The sequence below is a fragment of the Haemaphysalis longicornis genome, unplaced genomic scaffold (assembly GCF_048455015.1).
Source record: "Haemaphysalis longicornis isolate Haplotype H1 unplaced genomic scaffold, Haemaphysalis longicornis Haplotype H1 scaffold_12, whole genome shotgun sequence".
Lineage (NCBI taxonomy): Eukaryota > Metazoa > Arthropoda > Arachnida > Ixodida > Ixodidae > Haemaphysalis > Haemaphysalis longicornis.
The window spans coordinates 108071324-108089395 of record NW_027526225.1 but is presented as its reverse complement, the minus strand read 5'-3'; the positions used below and the strand labels follow the sequence as shown (position 1 = coordinate 108089395).

Below are 18072 nucleotides of genomic sequence, written 5' to 3'. Positions count from 1 at the left end.
ATAGCTTGTGGAAGTTCCGCGCATGACGAACAGGCCCGCGGAACCCCCTCGCCCAACGAAGTCCATTTTTCAGGAGCAGGCTGAGCTGGTGCGGAGCATTTATGCGGCGCAAAGTGACCCACCAGAATGGCGGCATCTGTTGGACGCCTGCGTCTGCTTGCCGGAGGTTTGACGGACTGCTTATTTCAGCTGCAGTGATGTCCATCTCCTTGGATGACTGATAGCTTTTGTAGGCCGTAATAAGTGCAGTTTTCCTCGCAGTAAGCCCGAAGCCTGCGAGGTTTCTTCAAAGAAGTGGTTGACACGTTTCGCTTCTTACAGGCTCGGTTTAGCCTTGAGTACATATTTACTGCTTCGCGCGAGTCTATTTCTGATGCCCTGGTTTCTATGCTTTTTCCCACACCTTTATATCGTTTTCTGTACATACAATGTCCGTACCAGGATGTCCTCAACAGTGTGTGTAAAATGTGTGTTCCGCCAGGTGTTAAAACATTTTTCTTTAAATTACACACGGGCACGCTCCCTGTTAAAACTTGGATGAAAGACCGGGGTCTGTTTATAGCTTGGTCGACAGACCGTCGGCTCTGTACTCGACCAGAGACAATTGATCACTGCTTTGTAGACTGCAGAGATGCTGTCTTTTTCTGGGACATTTTACAGCGAACGCTCAGAAAAGACATGGATATTACGCCTTTCTCTATCCGATTTTTGACATTCGACTATCCTGGTGAGCCGCCTTATGACATGTTCGTGTTGATTGGTTTGTACAGTCTGTGGCGATGCCGCTTATGTGATAGGCATGCTAAGCCACCAAGATCAACTAAGTCCTATTTCCGAGAAACTGTGGCATTTGTACATAGTGTGTATAGTTTGCTTGACCAACCACCTGACTGGTTCCCTCTTTTGAACGCTTGTGTGTGTTTGCCTGAATTTTGATGCATATGTGCTTCTCATAACTTCACTGTATTCTTTTGTTTGCTTGTATTGCTCGTACTGCAACGTCTGAGCGTATTCTCCCATGTAATAAGAAAAAAAAGTAAAGAAAAAAATGTCCAAATGGAGCAGGCTCCCGGCTTCGTAACGGGAGGGACCCAGGTTCGATTCCGGCCAGGGGAAGCGTTTTTTTTTCTTTCACTTCACCCGCGATCATTCATCATCATCGTCAGAGAAACTTGGCTTTCGTGCAGAGCGTATATGCGTACAACGGCCTCGGTGAGGACACTAAAGCTTAGCTTGAAAAATGTAAATGCAGTCGAACAAGCTCTGATCGAGCTCGGAAACGTCGAAGTGTCGAATTATTCCCTACATCGATCAATACTGAAATGCTGTGTAAAAGCATATGGTGCTACACTTATATATCGAAGTCCTGCCACAGCTGGCATTCTATGCGTGGAGGAGCGAGCCGAACCACTTTGAACATATAAGTGTGCCAGATTAGAACATAGCCTGAAGCAAGCGAACCCTGGTGGCCTCGTGTCTTTGGCACGCGACTTTGGCAGTTGAACATCAATGGAAACCGGAGTGTACAAATAAATGCTTATTTTCTCAAAACTACATTCTTCTTCGTTCATTTCGCGCAACCATGCTAATACAGGGGATCTCATACATCTGCTCTCTGTGAAGGATACATGCTAACATATTTTTAACAAGTGCATGATGTGAAATTTTAGTTGCTTAGAGGTGAGCACTGAAACGAACAGTCTGGAAAGGACAAAAATCTTGTGAAAGAGCCCCCTGTTTTCGTTCGACACTATGGTTACCACTAATTAAATAAAAGAATTTTATGAATGTGTGAATAAAACCGTTTTTTAATATTAGGAGCATCTAAAAGATGCAAAAAACACCTACAAGCACTGGGTTAAAGCCGGAAGCAATAGAGCGAGAGATTTCTACAGCCTTGATTTTATGCTGGTATTATGTTTCGGCTTGTTGAGAACATATGCCAACTAGTCGCATTTATTCACAATACGTCGTGCAAGCGGCAATAAGCTAACAAGCGAGCTAAATACTCATACTTCCGCGAAAAAAGTTATTTTTGCTTATTTTTGGAACTGTCTGCCTTCCGGGGGACAGCAGTTGATTTCTGCAAGCTTAACAGTGATATGCATAGCTGTTTCAATTACCCGTTGAATTTCTGATTTTAAGAACAGAAGTATACACGTTCGAGGACACACACTCGCTGCATAATTTTCGAGGTGGAGGTGTGTTGTTCTGGTGCAAGACATGGCTATCGAAAAGGATAGCCCGGAGCAGTGACCTTGGTAATGGCCCCTCCAAAAAGAAAGCCGAATTTTGATGTAGTGAAGATAGTCTAAACAATGCACGCATCTGTAGTCCGACTGTAAAGCCTCAGGTGAAAGTGACGAGTAAATTCACGTCTGCCCAATGCAAAGTCAGCGATGCATGCAAGTGGTTTCTCCCACGATGCTACAAAGAGGAACGCTCCATATCTGATGGCCCCCGTCATGAAAGCTAAGACGTGCATCGAGTTTTCTTACTTAGTTGCAAGCATGAGGGTATCAGATCAAACTCAACAGAGCATGGCGTCGTGGCGAAGAAGCTAATATAATGGCGACCATGATGACGATGATGCCCACAATTTGTGATCGGTATTTTCTTTTTCCTTTCAGCTACAAGAATGAGTCGGTGCACACGGAGATAGTAAAAGAAAACCCTGAGCCGAAGCCGAAAACTCACATTGCGTTATTGCCGTATTTAACTGACTCGATACCGTTGTTCAAACGACGCCACAGCAGAAAGGTCAAATTCCGCCACCGCATTTACAGCTGCAAGCGTTATATCTGTATTTAGTTAAAGGGGCACTTAAGGCTTCTTAGGCTTTCGCAAAGCCTACGGACGTACCGCGGAGGCTCAGTGGCGAAGGTGTTTTGTTTGTTTGTTTGTTTGTTTGTTTGTTTGTTTAGGCAGAGTACCAGTACACCGCGCAAGGTAGAATAATTTTCAATGTTCTGCCGAGGCAAACGGGGCAAAAGGTGTTTGAGCCCGTTTGATCGAGCCCGATTGATCGAGCCCGATCGGGCCGCCTGACGAGACCCCGTCCCTGATGTAGGACAACGGCAGCAACACTAGCGAAGCCCATTCAACAACCAGTAAATCAAATTATAAACATGAAACAAACCAAGCGGCAACATAGGCAAACTATATCAACGCAATTGTTGGTTATATAAAACAATGACAAAGCACAAAAAAACGTATAATGATAACAGATATATACTACGCAAAAGGTAGAGACCGTGACATGAGTAGAAGAAGTTTAGCAAGAGGAAGTTTTACCCGAACAATACCAAAGCAAACATATTTTTTTTTGCACGCATGGTGGGTACGCAACATAATTTTAGCGGTATACATAAAGCAATACTCAAGAAAACCTTCTCATGACGGCACAGAATACGCCATATAAACCGGTCACGCGCGACATTTATTTTTGTCCAATTTTTTACATTTTTTTTCTAAGTGAATGTCCTGAAAGAGAACTTTTTCACGATTGTCTTGGGGGACATGGTGAAAGGCAAAACCATGACTGACTGGGCCATGGCACCCTATAGCTGTAGCGGCTTCGAATGCCACGTTTGTTTAAAATTTTCACACAAAACAACGACAAAAAAGATGTAATCACTTGGGAACATAAATAACAATAACATCTGGTAAATTTATAAGAGGTTTTTTTTTGTATATGGCTTTGCATAAACAAAGAAATTAGAAATGAACAATGAAATGTAATGAAACAATGAAACAATGTGCTGCTGAACCCAAGGATGTGGGTTCGACCCCGGCCGCGGTGGTTGCTTTTCAGGGGGTTGCGGGGGGGGGGGGGAGGAGGATGTAGGTGAAAGTGAAATTGCCCCTGTGTCGAGATTTCGGGCGCACGTTAAAGATCCTTGGGTGCTCAAAGATTACTCCGCAGCCCTCCACTACGGCGCACTTCAAAGCCCACGTGCAGGTTCGGTGCGTTACACCCCACAATCAATCAATCAATCAATCAATCAATCAATCAATCAATCAATCAATCAATCAATCAATCAATGTTTCGGCGTTACTCAGAAATTCGGGCGTTACTCTTGTGAGTCATACCACGACTGAACATTCATAGAACCCGCACAGAGAACACCCGCAAGGTGGTTGGTTCTCGAGCACTAGATAGCGCATGCGCATTAAGCTGTCACAAACCATTCACCTCTTCCTGGTTAGAGCACCAGATTGACTTCACAAAATGATTCAACTTTCGACTTCTTTGCGTGGGCCAACATTTTTATCACCAGTGTTCTTTAGCGCACTTGAAAGGCTTTCTCTCTCTCTCTCTTGAAAATGTCTTATACTGCAAAACTATATTATTCCTCACGTACAGATTCAAACAGGTGGCGTACATCATGCATGTAGTGTCCATTTTCTATATTTCTGTTCACTACGGTAACATCTGGAACATAACTACGTTGTCAATAAATAGTTTCTACGCTTCAGCTAAGGCGGGAAACAATGGAAAGTTTGGGATGCTGAGTCGGTTGGCGTGTATCCACGATAGTGTGGTGCAGTCTGAGTGAGTGAGTGAGTGAGTGAGTGAGTGAGTGAGTGAGTGAGTGAGTGAGTGAGTGAGTGAGTGAGTGAGTGAGTGAGTGAGTGAGTGAGTGAGTGAGTGAGTGAGTGAGTGAGTGAGTGAGTGAGTGAGTGAGTGAGTGAGTGAGTGAGTGAGTGAGTGAGTGAGTGAGTGAGTGAGTGAGTGAGTGAGTGAGTGAGTGAGTGAGTGAGTGAGTGAGTGAGTGAGTGAGTGAGTGAGTGAGTGAGTGAGTGAGTGAGTGAGTGAGTGAGTGAGTGAGTGAGTGAGTGAGTGAGTGAGTGAGTGAGTGAGTGAGTGAGTGAGTGAGTGAGTGAGTGAGTGAGTGAGTGAGTGAGTGAGTGAGTGAGTGAGTGAGTGAGTGAGTGAGTGAGTGAGTGAGTGAGTGAGTGAGTGAGTGAGTGAGTGAGTGAGTGAGTGAGTGAGTGAGTGAGTGAGTGAGTGAGTGAGTGAGTGAGTGAGTGAGTGAGTGAGTGAGTGAGTGAGTGAGTGAGTGAGTGAGTGAGTGAGTGAGTGAGTGAGTGAGTGAGTGAGTGAGTGAGTGAGTGAGTGAGTGAGTGAGTGAGTGAGTGAGTGAGTGAGTGAGTGAGTGAGTGAGTGAGTGAGTGAGTGAGTGAGTGAGTGAGTGAGTGAGTGAGTGAGTGAGTGAGTGAGTGAGTGAGTGAGTGAGTGAGTGAGTGAGTGAGTGAGTGAGTGAGTGAGTGAGTGAGTGAGTGAGTGAGTGAGTGAGTGAGTGAGTGAGTGAGTGAGTGAGTGAGTGAGTGAGTGAGTGAGTGAGTGAGTGAGTGAGTGAGTGAGTGAGTGAGTGAGTGAGTGAGTGAGTGAGTGAGTGAGTGAGTGAGTGAGTGAGTGAGTGAGTGAGTGAGTGAGTGAGTGAGTGAGTGAGTGAGTGAGTGAGTGAGTGAGTGAGTGAGTGAGTGAGTGAGTGAGTGAGTGAGTGAGTGAGTGAGTGAGTGAGTGAGTGAGTGAGTGAGTGAGTGAGTGAGTGAGTGAGTGAGTGAGTGAGTGAGTGAGTGAGTGAGTGAGTGAGTGAGTGAGTGAGTGAGTGAGTGAGTGAGTGAGTGAGTGAGTGAGTGAGTGAGTGAGTGAGTGAGTGAGTGAGTGAGTGAGTGAGTGAGTGAGTGAGTGAGTGAGTGAGTGAGTGAGTGAGTGAGTGAGTGAGTGAGTGAGTGAGTGAGTGAGTGAGTGAGTGAGTGAGTGAGTGAGTGAGTGAGTGAGTGAGTGAGTGAGTGAGTGAGTGAGTGAGTGAGTGAGTGAGTGAGTGAGTGAGTGAGTGAGTGAGTGAGTGAGTGAGTGAGTGAGTGAGTGAGTGAGTGAGTGAGTGAGTGAGTGAGTGAGTGAGTGAGTGAGTGATGTGAGTGAGTGAGTGTGAGTGAGTGAGTGAGTGAGTGAGTGAGTGAGTGAGTGAGTGAGTGAGTGAGTGGTGTGAGTGAGTGAGTGAGTGAGTGAGTGAGTGATGTGAGTGAGTGAGTGAGTGAGTGAGTGAGTGAGTGAGTGTGTGAGTGAGTGAGTGAGTGAGTGAGTGAGTGAGTGAGTGAGTGAGTGAGTGAGTGAGTGAGTGAGTGAGTGAGTGAGTGAGTGAGTGAGTGAGTGAGTGAGTGAGTGAGTGAGTGAGTGAGTGAGTGAGTGAGTGAGTGAGTGAGTGAGTGAGTGAGTGAGTGAGTGAGTGAGTGAGTGAGTGAGTGAGTGAGTGAGTGAGTGAGTGAGTGTGAGTGAGTGAGTGAGTGAGTGAGTGAGTGAGTGAGTGAGTGAGTGAGTGAGTGAGTGAGTGAGTGAGTGAGTGAGTGAGTGAGTGAGTGAGTGAGTGAGTGAGTGAGTGAGTGAGTGAGTGAGTGAGTGAGTGAGTGAGTGAGTGAGTGAGTGAGTGAGTGAGTGAGTGAGTGAGTGAGTGAGTGAGTGAGTGAGTGAGTGAGTGAGTGAGTGAGTGAGTGAGTGAGTGAGTGAGTGAGTGAGTGAGTGAGTGAGTGAGTGAGTGAGTGAGTGAGTGAGTGAGTGAGTGAGTGAGTGAGTGAGTGAGTGAGTGAGTGAGTGAGTGAGTGAGTGAGTGAGTGAGCCAGTATTGCCATCATGTTGTCATTAAGGTCTTATCATGCATTGTCATAAGTTGTCATGTTAGCTTGCTTCGTCAATGTGAACAGCGGTGCCCTATAGGAAAACTGAAGTGAATTGGTCGACTTACTCTTATGTTTGGGGCTGAATGGGGCAGTTGAAATAATTCATGGTTGCTAATTATATATGTACAAGGCTCAAAATGGGCAACAGAGGCACCTTTTACGGCTGCCTCCCACTAACTGGTGCAGCAACTATGAAACATGGATTCACAACGCGCCCTGATTACACTAACCGGTGCGAGCACGGGACTCAAAAGAAAGGAATAGGCTGCCCTAATTTTTTTAGTTTTAATGGTGCCTTTTTCGTTATTATTGACATTGAAGATGCTAACACCATCGCACTTAAGGCACCCGTTGTCATAGTCAGTAGCTCGTGTAATCATACCTGCATCATGCCAGTGCGAGAACAACTACAGCTACAGAACTGTTATTGAGACTCAACTTAGACACATAATCCGGTTTTCTGGTACTCCCCCATGTATATGTTAAATGTTTCCCGTAGCTTGCCATTGCAATAAATGTGGGAGGCCACGGTACAAAATATCGGCTGTTTGAATAGTTCATAAAGTGACTGACGTCGTCAACACGTGCCCCTCTTCTTCATCCTTGATCGCATCTTTCCCACCTCATTCGCCTGGTAATTCAGATGTGGGTGCAGTTCTCTCTACGCCGGGTGTCTACGCAGGCTGAGCATAGCATATGGAAACAGACCCACTCCTGCAAAAGTGGCAACGCGAACTCACTTAGTCAAGTGAAAGGCCCTAGGACGGTAAACTTCAAACATCCAAGCCATCAAGCTTCCTAACCTACCACGGCGAACCTCAAACTTCCAATGCCTATAGCCTCCTAGCAGAGGTTTACCCAACCCGGCTTTGCAGATTGCCGCCCAGCTCTCCTGACCACAATTCAGATCGACAATGACGCAGTCAGTGAAATTCGATGCCTGTGTCATCAGCCAAAGTGGCATTTCTTATTATGGCCCGTGGAGCTCGCAAGCTCTGTCATCGTAGTCCACTTGACACTCCTGCGGTGCATTGTTTCTGTTTCCACTTGCGGCCAGCGCCTTCATGGATCTGATTCCCTCGCAAGGACTGGCGTTGCGGTAGCTGTGTTGCTCGCAGTCGCTCGCGAAAGATCAGCACACCAATGGCCCGCCGTCCCCTTCCCTACGCGTTCTCCGGCGTGTTACTACGAAGAGCCTCCATCCTACCCTGTACACCAGATGATTCAGAGCGCAATGGCCTCGAAGACGGCAGGTTCAGTTAGAAAATGACAAAGGACGAGGCGAAGATGGGCGTTACGTCCCATCATCGCTTTGTCCATTGTCGTTACTGTGCCAGGTCTACTGGTGCAGTTAGAACCACACGCTAACCACACGATTAGTGTCGTTACTCTTAAGCTACGCTTAAGAGTAACGACACTAATGCACACAGGCAGCCATTTTGGTGCCTATCGCCAAGGTGGTTAGCTTTATGCGCCCAATTGCGGCCGACCTTGACGGTCGGAATAGGTCCGGGCGCCGCCTGGCAACCATGGCAGCTGTGTTTACTTTTCGAGGATTTCGAGACAGCGCGCCGGTGCTACAGGGTCAGGCTTGGTTACGCTAGCGTAGCGTATTTAGTTGTTCTAGGTTATGCTATAGCCTCTAAATAAGCTATAGCCACTAAATAAGCAACGCTTTTCTAGTGGATAGGTTACGCTAGGCCACTGTCGTTCTTTCCCAGCGGGAAGCGAGGCACGCGTTTTCCACCTTCCGGCCGATTGAAACAGCCCAGTACAGATAAGCACGGGTATCGATACTTTGTCTGGGGCTTAAAAACTCCCTCTCAACGTCACATACAGCCGCACAGCGGCCCATAAATCACGATTTATCGAAGAACGCCCGCACGCGACAACATCGGGGAACCGAAATGTCAGCGCCCATGGGCCTTCCGGGGTAAACAAGTGTCACGTGACGCGGTTCGACCAATGGCCGCTGTCGGTGGCATCCAACAATGACAGAAAAGAGTGCCGATACTCTGAAACCTGATCTATTGGCTCTAGGTGCAGTTAGCTTTCGCTACCTGCCACTTCTTTTCTGCCACCGCTTCCGGAATGGTACTTGGCCGTCTCACGAGTTCCGTTGCGTCCACCATAGGTATTCGCAAGCGGGAGGCCAACAGAGCCACCCTTATATGGCTCCTCACCACATCCGCCGGCCTTCGATTGGCACCCATTAGGCCCCCATCAAACTCGGTGCACCTTTCGGCATCGCTCCTTGTGGTGGTCATGCCTGTCAACCCTCCGATGATGCGGAACGCGAACAACACGTGCGTGTTCTTCGTCGTTTTCAGGCGTACCAACAACGAAGCTGCCAGTCGTGACTTTGGTCTGACTTACAGAAAACTCGATGAGGAAGCCATGTTAGCTCACGCACTCGTTAGCTGGGAGTAACCCACGAAAGGCAGTGACGACAACACTGCCCCCGCCAGGAACAATGAGGTCGAAGACACACCGCTTCCGATACCAAGCGGCCATCCTCCATCCTCTTGGTGGTCGTATCCTGTCCTGGCACGCTCTCTTTCAGTGGCGATTCTGCCGCCTTTAACCACGCCCCAAACATTGCCTGCACCGAACCACCCATATCGTGCACAGACTGCGGCATTGTTGACGCCATGGCGGCGGCGATCCGTAATAATACTTTGCTGCCGTTAAACATGCCTTGGTTAGGTTACCGCGCATTACCGCTGGCTAGCCGTCGCTCTCCCCGGAACTCCCAGGGCAAGCCTCCTGAATGTTGCAAATAAAGGCGGGGGGGGGGGGGGGCTCTCTTTTCAACACCGACTTTCACACGACCCGGGAATGCCGGAGTTCACTGTACACCCTTGACCACCCGCAAGGTCCGACATGCCCACTGTGCGTATACGCGCGGCTTCTGTCTTACCTACCTTTATTATCACCACCAGCCTATCAACACCCACTGCAGGGCAAAGGCCTCTCCCATTAATCTCCAATTATCCCGGTCCTGTGCTAACGGCGACCAATTTATCCCCGCAAACTTCTTGATCTCATCTGCCCATCTAACGTTCTTCCGCCCCCTGCCACGCTTGCCTTCTCTAGGGATCCACTCTGTTACCCTTAATGACCAACATTTATCTTGCCTTCGGATTGCATGCCCTGCCCACGTCCATTTCTTCTTCTTAATTCCTACTAATATGTCCTTAACCCGCGTCTGTTCCCTGACCCACTCCGTTCTCTTCTTGTCCCTTAATGTTACACCTACCATCTTCCGTTCCATTGCTCGCTGAGTCGTCCTCAATTTAAGTTGAACCCTTTCAGTGAGCCTCCAAGTTTCTGCCCTGTAGGTGAGTACCGGTAAGATGCAGCTCTCATATACTTTCCTCTTCAGGGACAAAGGTAGGCTGCAATTCGTTATCTGAGAATGCCTGCCGAGTGCACAGAGAATACCTATCTGTATATGCGTGCGTCATTCCGTGTTCATAACTCGGTTCCTGTTGCACTTAACTGGGCCTTGGAGTAGCTTTCATTCCGCGGTGTAGTTGTTCACGCATCCTGTGCTTCTCATTTTCCGCGCGCTTCTCCTCCGCGTTGTCTTCACAAGGAGGAGGGAGGAGGGGGAGAATTTTTTTATTTGAATTTGAATTTATTTTATTTTGTGTTACAATACAATATAATGTATACAATACAAAATTTCAGAAGGAGGTCCCAGCGTCAGACACTGAAGGGGCCTACCTGCTGTTATTCATTAAAGAGACGGAAACACACGTTATAAGTATAAATATATCAATCAAAGAAATGCACAATAATATCGGCAAAATAAAGTACAGTATATATGCAAGAACATAATAAGCAATAAACGTATTAGCAATGCAAGTAAAGAAGAAACAAAACTAAAATCACCAAGATAAAGAACGGTATATATGAAAGAAGATAATAAGCAAGAAACATATTAGCAATGCAAGGAAAAAAGAAACAATATATCACCAAGATAACGAACGGTATATATGACAGAACATAATATGCAAGAAACATAGTAGCCCTTAGACCATAGAAACATAGAAACATAGTAGACCTCAATCACAGCCTTCAATAAAGCCCACAAGCATCACCCGCCGCGCGTGTTCTCAGTATACCAGACGGAGTCCCGCATTTTCAGCCTCAACCACCTATTGCGGCACTCTGCAGACATCACCATAGTCGGTCTACTGTTGCCAGGTTTAGTGTCTACCGTCATCATGAAGCTACAACAGTAAACATGGGAGGCCTAACGACAAACCTGACTTTGCGCAGGCGCAGTTTAAAAGGACCCTGCAACACTTTCGATAAACGGTTTCACTCTTTCCTTCGCGTCTGGAAGCACTGCGAAAGCTACAGTTATTGCCAGCACGGAGCGGCACTGCGTGATTTGCTCGTCGCCCCAGATACGCCTACCATTTCTGCTTTGTTTTTGTGGCATTATTTTTAAAGTTGCAATCGACAAGCGTACATTGCTGCAATTGAAGAAAAACAGGCCAAGAGCCGCTACATTGCCCTAGTGACGTAATTCGAGCCATCGAAGAACGTCTAGACCGGGAAAGAGAGAAATTTTTTTTGAGCGAGTTTCCAAGTTACCTGATGGGCATAGAGCAGTAATTTTTGGCTGAGGGACTTTTCGACACCCTAATCTAAGTACCGGGTGTGTTGGGTGACTACGTTCTGCAAGCATTTGAGATTTCAGTTGAAAAAAGTGTTGCAGGGTCCTCTTAAGGATCGCGTATCCTGTCTAAATCTGGTATCTATGTCCGTCTGGATACAAGCGAGATGCTCGTCCCAGCAAGCGTCTCCAAATAGGGGAGCAGCCCGGTAAAACGACACCGTTAAACGTACTATTTGCGCAAGAAACAAACGAATTGCCAATTGTAAAAAGGAAACCACCGGTTGATATCTGCGTGGTTGGGCCATGTTTGCATCTTTCCTGCGTGATTCCTTAGACAGCCGCGTACACTCCTCGAATGAAATCTGTCCTCGGAGCACAGCAAACCACAACAGAATAAAACTGAGAGGTGCGGGCCACCGCAAGCAATTGCCCGACAAAAAAAATGTGAGCACCATTGCGATGCAAACACTCATGATGTACTCAGGCTACTGCAATTTTACATTCTTAACAATTCCGTTTAGGGACTAAACACAATCAGTATTTGTTGAGTAGGTGAGTTAGCAGACTATTTACAACTGTACATCAATTGTACGTTGACATTGAAGTTAATGGGACGGCCAAGGCCAAGCAGATTTCTGCTGTTACAGAAAGATCACAACTTTTGCAAGTTTTGTTTGGTGACCAAAAATGCTGTGTTTGATTATAAAAAAAGCTGGTTGATCCCTCTGTCCTACGAAACGGTAAAACAGGAAGGTGAAATGTGCAGCGAAATTTGCCGCTGAGCATGATTCGCGGGACGGCGGCTGCCTTGTGGGTGTGCTTGGCGAGCGACGTCCTGCTGGTGGGCCGCTGTGGCAAAGGTGTACTGGCGTAATTTTCGCGACGGATATGACGTCAGCGAAATCTTGGTGTATGCCGGAATAAAATAGTTTCGTGTAAAGTATAAAACCCGAAAATCAACAACCCCAAGTATAACGTACTCTTTTAGTACTAAACGTTGCTTCTCCGCAAGGAGACCCTGTGTGCAAGAATGCACCCTTTACAGGCCGTTTGCTTCGTTGTACAGGCGTCACTTCCGTTACGGATATTACGTCAGTCAAATCTTCGTGTATCCCGGAATAAAACACTTTCATGTTAATAAATCATGCTCTGCTTCATTTCGTCCGTGACTAATGCCTGCGCTACGATTTTGAATTGGCAGTTGAATGCTCCCTTAAAAATTCACTCTATGTATTAATGATGAGGCAGTTCGAAACTATTCGAAACTATTGGTTCGAAAGCATTCGGAAGGCCACTGAAACGCTGTGTAGCACAGGCATAAGATGGATGTCTCGAAAGCACAGAAGTGGCGGCTAATCCAGTTTATGTGGAAAGAGTTTTGACTAGAGGAGGCGTGTGGACACTTTTATTTTAACACGAAAGTGTTTTATTCCGAGATTCGCGAAGTTTCGCTTACGTAATAACCGTCACAGAAATGACGCCAGTACAATGAAGCGAGCGACCTGTAAAGGGTGCACCCCTGCACACAGAGTATTCTTGCGGGGAAACAACCTTTAGAACGAAAGAGTACGTTATATGTAGGGTTGTTCGTTTTCGGGTTTTATATTTTAACACGAAAGTGTTTTATGCCGGCATACACCAAGATTTTTCTGACGTCATATCCGTCACGGAAATGACGCCAGTACACCTTTGCTGGAGCGATCCGCCAGTAGGATATCGTTCGCCAAGCACACCCATAAGACAGACGCCGACCTCCAAATCATTTCAGCTGCAGATTTCACTGCGCATTTCACTTTCGTATTTGATTGATTCCTACGACACAGGAACCAACCACAGTTTTTTTTTGCCAACTCTCCCTCCCCAAGTGTACGTTGCATAATCTGGCGTGAGACAGGAGCTAAGTAGATAGATACGCGCGCGGCTAATAGATACGTGCGCAGCTAAGTGGATGGCTAGAAATCTGGATTGATTGTAGCGTTTAACGCACCGAAGGCACCTGAGGCACGAGGCGCGACGTAGTGGAGGGCTCCGGATAAATTTTGACCAACTGGCAATCTTTAATGCGCTCCGAAATCTGGACACACGGGCGTTTTCGCTTTCCGCGTCCACCATAAAATCAACCACCGCGGCCGGTACCGAACCCGCGTCCTTGGGCTCGGCAGAACAACGCCTTGGCCGCCGAGCGAGCCGCGGAGGGTGATGGCTACAAATCTTTGCGCTGTTCGCGCGATAGGAGGTGATGCAAGCGAAGCTGGAAAGTCATTGCGGTAAATCGTTCGTTGGTTACGATATATTCTATTCCGAAATTTCCCAACTGCGAGCTCTTTTTCCCTCGTTGGCCAAACAGGACATTGACGAATAACGCCCCACTGGAGCGTGACGGCCAAGAGGCATACTTGTCTGAACAAAACAATTCACGCATCTCCACGAAGTGAATCATGACGAGTGGGCGAAGCACTGGGGATCGTTGTTACCGTAAATCACCCGCAGCATTGCTTACTCACGCATGTAAATGAGTGACACCGCGTGTGTACAGTATATACAATTCCAAGCCAAATCAATCCGATACAATTCAATTTATTCCAATATAATCCAATCCATTTCAATCCAATCCAATCCAGCCCAAATCCTATGCTCCTCGCGCATTCGCAACACTGTGTACACGGACACCAAGCCCCGGACAAAGCGAGGTTCTAAGGTGCTTCGCCCCTAAAACAGCCAAGTCATGTTTTCGTGGATCTTCTTGAGAGGTGGGGATTAAAATTTGCTCGGTACACCTAGAGTACCACGCAAGGAGGCGCAAAGAGCATTCAGAGATGACGCCCGTAAAGAAAAACAAATCACCCTCGACGAACACATCTCGGCACCACGCAGCCTCATCAAAAAGCGTGGCCCCAGAACCGTTGCAAATCCGCCATTCCCGAATCCTGACAACGAGCGGTTTGGACGACAGGAGAACGGTGCTCGGATTAGTCACGCCGGAGGCGAAGGCTCGGTCCCGAAGCGTTTGGCGTAGCGTCCGTGGAAGAGTGATGGCGTCCGTCTCGGAGCATGCGGTGCCGTGAACGCTCGCCCAGCGAATACTTCGGTTGGCTTGCTGCTTTGATCTCGAAAGTGCTGCTGTCGTTCGCCGAAAATAAGTTCGCGTGTCGATAGGGTTCGCATCATCGGGCGTAAGGTCAGCTCTCGGACATGGTTGGCCCCGGGCAGCGGCTGCGAGCGCGTACTTTGTTGGCGGTCTTGTTTTGAGGAACACAGAAATGCGGAAGCCTGTCGGCCATGGACTGCCCAAGGAAACATCCTAAAATAACCAACGCATCAAATGCTCCAATTTTTCACGCCCGTGCTCGTTTTCCTCCATCATGGCCTATTTTATTCTAATAACTTGCGTGAATCGTTCGAGACCTTTTAGCTTTTGTTAGAATTGTTTTTTTTTTGGCCATGCGCAACCTTGCGGCAGTTGCTCACCGTAGCCACGGCACCACTCTTTCTTGTGCGTACCTCTGCTTGGACTACCACGGGAAATGTCCCTCCACCGAGCACGTACCCGGGCTTTGCCTGGTTGATTAAGGTGCCAGGATGAGCACTTCCCAGTTCTCCCACTTTACAAATCTTTGTTTGACACTCGGTCGCTGCTACATATGAACTCAACTTTTACGTAAGCTTTATGCTGCTCCTAGAGATTGTCTCTCAACAACAGTGGTGGCGCAACCTTTTTCTTCCGCAAGACCACCCACCACGCAGGGGCGATTTCATCTGATCACGTGTCATGCGCAGGACCTTCACGCTTGAGTAATTACGTTAATATTTCTCTGTCTCGTTTTAAAGCTGGGTTAACGCTTCGGAGTGTTGATAACTGTGGCCATTACGCATAATTTTTCTCGATCTTAATGCTTGAAACATCTGCCTCCAAGTCACGCACGGATGGATTTATAATCACGCCACATGCAAATGGCGGCGGAAACAATACGCTTCGCACCACTAGGCACGCTAGGGGAACATCAGCGTGACGTCCTAGTAACGTTGCGGGTCGTGAGGTTAAAGAGCGAAGGGCCGAAAGTGGCTCCCTGCGGCATAACTTTAATCAGTAGCATAATATGCAGTGCCGCTGCCGCCTGAAGCACGGATGAAAACCAGTTGCCTGTTTCTTTCGTGGGTCTCATACTTTATATTCGCCTTCTAAAAATAAAGTGAAGAACGTGATTCGAATTGCAGCTGTGTAAGCATACATAATTTGAAGGGCTGCATTCAATGAAGTAGGAATAGCGCCCCGCCAGCGACCATGAGGAAGACAAACAGTTTTTGAAGTGTCTTGGGCCCAGTGGCTTCTGAAGTGTTTTGATGGTGGCATGGCTAAAAAATCTCTAAGATGATGGTGACGATGATTATTATTAATGAAGCTCAAGGACACTTTTTATTCGATTTACATTTTTTGTGCTGCTTGGATCTTGTGTGGTAACGGCTCTAGGTTTGGTTTGGGCCGGTTGGTAGCGGTAATTCGTGACTTCGTGTAACGCAAAAAAACCCCCAAAAAACGGACCAAGATAGAAGGAGGTGACGGGCACAAGCGCTTGTGCCCGTCGCGTCCTTCTGTCTATGTCCGTTTTTTGCTCTACACAGTCTAATAAACGTCTTTTTTCTCCTCCTCCTCACAAATTACGCGCGCCAACCTTACGCCTTTTGTTTCAGCGTCTTGTGGTTTAATAAAAAAAAAAAAAACGCAGCGGGCGCTCTCTTGTAGTCTGAATAGTTTTTCATAGAGGTCAGCCTGGCTTTTCGAACTGAGTCTTTATTCAAACACTATTTATTTTGAGTAACAGCCTTTTGTGCGCTTCTAACATCCTACATATTATAATATTAAGGCTGTCATTTGTTTGTTTTGAGGAAGAGCAATTGTATTCTCCGCGTAGCACTCAAAATGCCTTTTTAAGTGCCTTCACGCCTCATACAATCACATTGTTGATTATATTGTTGGAAGGAAATAATTTATTTCCCTTTACAGGAGCAGCAAAACATCAGTTAAAAGTTGTAAGAAAAGAAAGAAGTCGAATAGGGAATTAAATAGCAACAAGCCGTGTTCTGGCCAGACGGGACGTGTGTTCTGGCAAAATGACTTGGTCGTATTGAGCTCCGCGCTCTGGACCACTCCAGCCGGTTTATTGGTTTTGCTTTGTGTTTGCTTTACAGCCACGGTTTGTCTAATTGTGTCAAGGTGGCTGAGCCTTTCTTTTTTGACAACAGGAGAAGCTCGAGCCTCCCTCCAAAGCAGCCGTCCAGAGCAGCAGCCCTCCAAAGAACATACTGTTCCATTTCTTCTATTTTCGATGCAATATGCGTGCCAGCATTTCAGACGACACTTGGTTCCCATAAAGATAAAAATTTCGTTGTGTCTGCAGACATGCGTATGAGTGACATTCAGGCCCAAAAACAAACACAGGGCCGTCAAATTTGTTGCAGCATACGGGAAAACCCAAAATAGAGGAAATGAACTGCCGGGGTCCGGCGAGCGTTTTAAGCCGCAATTTGACGGTCCGCAATTTTTAAATGCTCGCTGTACTAGAATTTCGAGCTTTACTAACTGAAAGGATTGTGTTGCTTGCAGGCTCAACCCTGTATTTCCGGATTTTCGAGCAAAATGGTGGCCGGTTTTATACAACAACATTATAAACGGTGTTTCGCAAATTTCCTGCATGCGAACACGACAAAAAAGATTGACTGATTGTAGGGTTTAAAGCGCGAAAACTACACAGGTTATAAGGCGCACCGTAGTAGAGGGCTCCGGATTAATTTGGACCGCCTGGGGACCTTTACCGCGCCAAAATCTCGAACAAGGACAAAAAATGGGAGCATCTCCACTCCGTGGATGATGGCGAGGGTGCGGAGTACGGGAACTCGAAATGACATCTAAGTTGCGCCCCGAGTGACGTCCGATTTGCGCCCCGACCGTCATTCGATTTGAGCCTTGAGTTGCACCTTAATTATTCCCTCAATGAAACTGCGACTCGCGGCTCAAATCGAATTTCGCTTGATTTTCGCTTGATGGTGGTGTGCGCTCGGATGGACGCGGACGGACATTAGGAGGTACGAAGGTACTCCGCACCGTTACAGGAGAGGAGTAAGCCGTTTGACTCTCAGGTACTAACTCACGGTCGTATGCTTACGGTATTAGGTTTTTGAATGTTGAAAATGAGGACGGTGTGCCGCTTGACACAATTATGCTGTATGGACTACATAGCATCTGGAGAAACAGGATGGCGGTACGCTACTCCGACCCAGATGCCAGGCTCATCAGACACTACTTCAAAGAGTCAATAGGTTCTTTTGTGCAGATACAGAAACTTCAGCCCTCTAAACCAGAGTGGCTACCCCGCTGGTAGCCACTCTTGTTGGTAATGAAAGAATATTGAAATCACCCCGCTTGCCCAAGAAGGGCTGCAGTTCTAGTGTTTGTATTGAGTATTGAGTGTACAGATTATCAGTTACGTGTGTCTTTGTTTTGTCATCTTGTCAAAGAAGGCAATAAAGAAGAGAAAAAAAGTAGCCCAATGGGTAAGACGACTGACACTAATTCTGTCTGGTCTAACAGACACAGGCTCGAATCCTGCCGGTGCCTGTGCCGGTTTTTTTTTTGCGATTGTAAATGCTATGCGCACGGACGCGGACGGACATTGTGCGGTCCTAAGGTACTCAGCACCTAAAAAATTACGCACCTCGCCGTCTCACGACGACGATGGTTGAGCGCGAAGCTTTCTCGT

The 18072-nt window shown here is 47.1% G+C and overlaps 1 protein-coding gene across 2 annotated transcripts in view; it reads right to left on the bottom strand.

The window, feature by feature from the left end:
* LOC144163206 (uncharacterized) overlaps positions 1-18072 on the bottom strand; it is a 294763-nt gene that overhangs the window by 128228 nt on the left and 148463 nt on the right. The window lies entirely within an intron of this gene.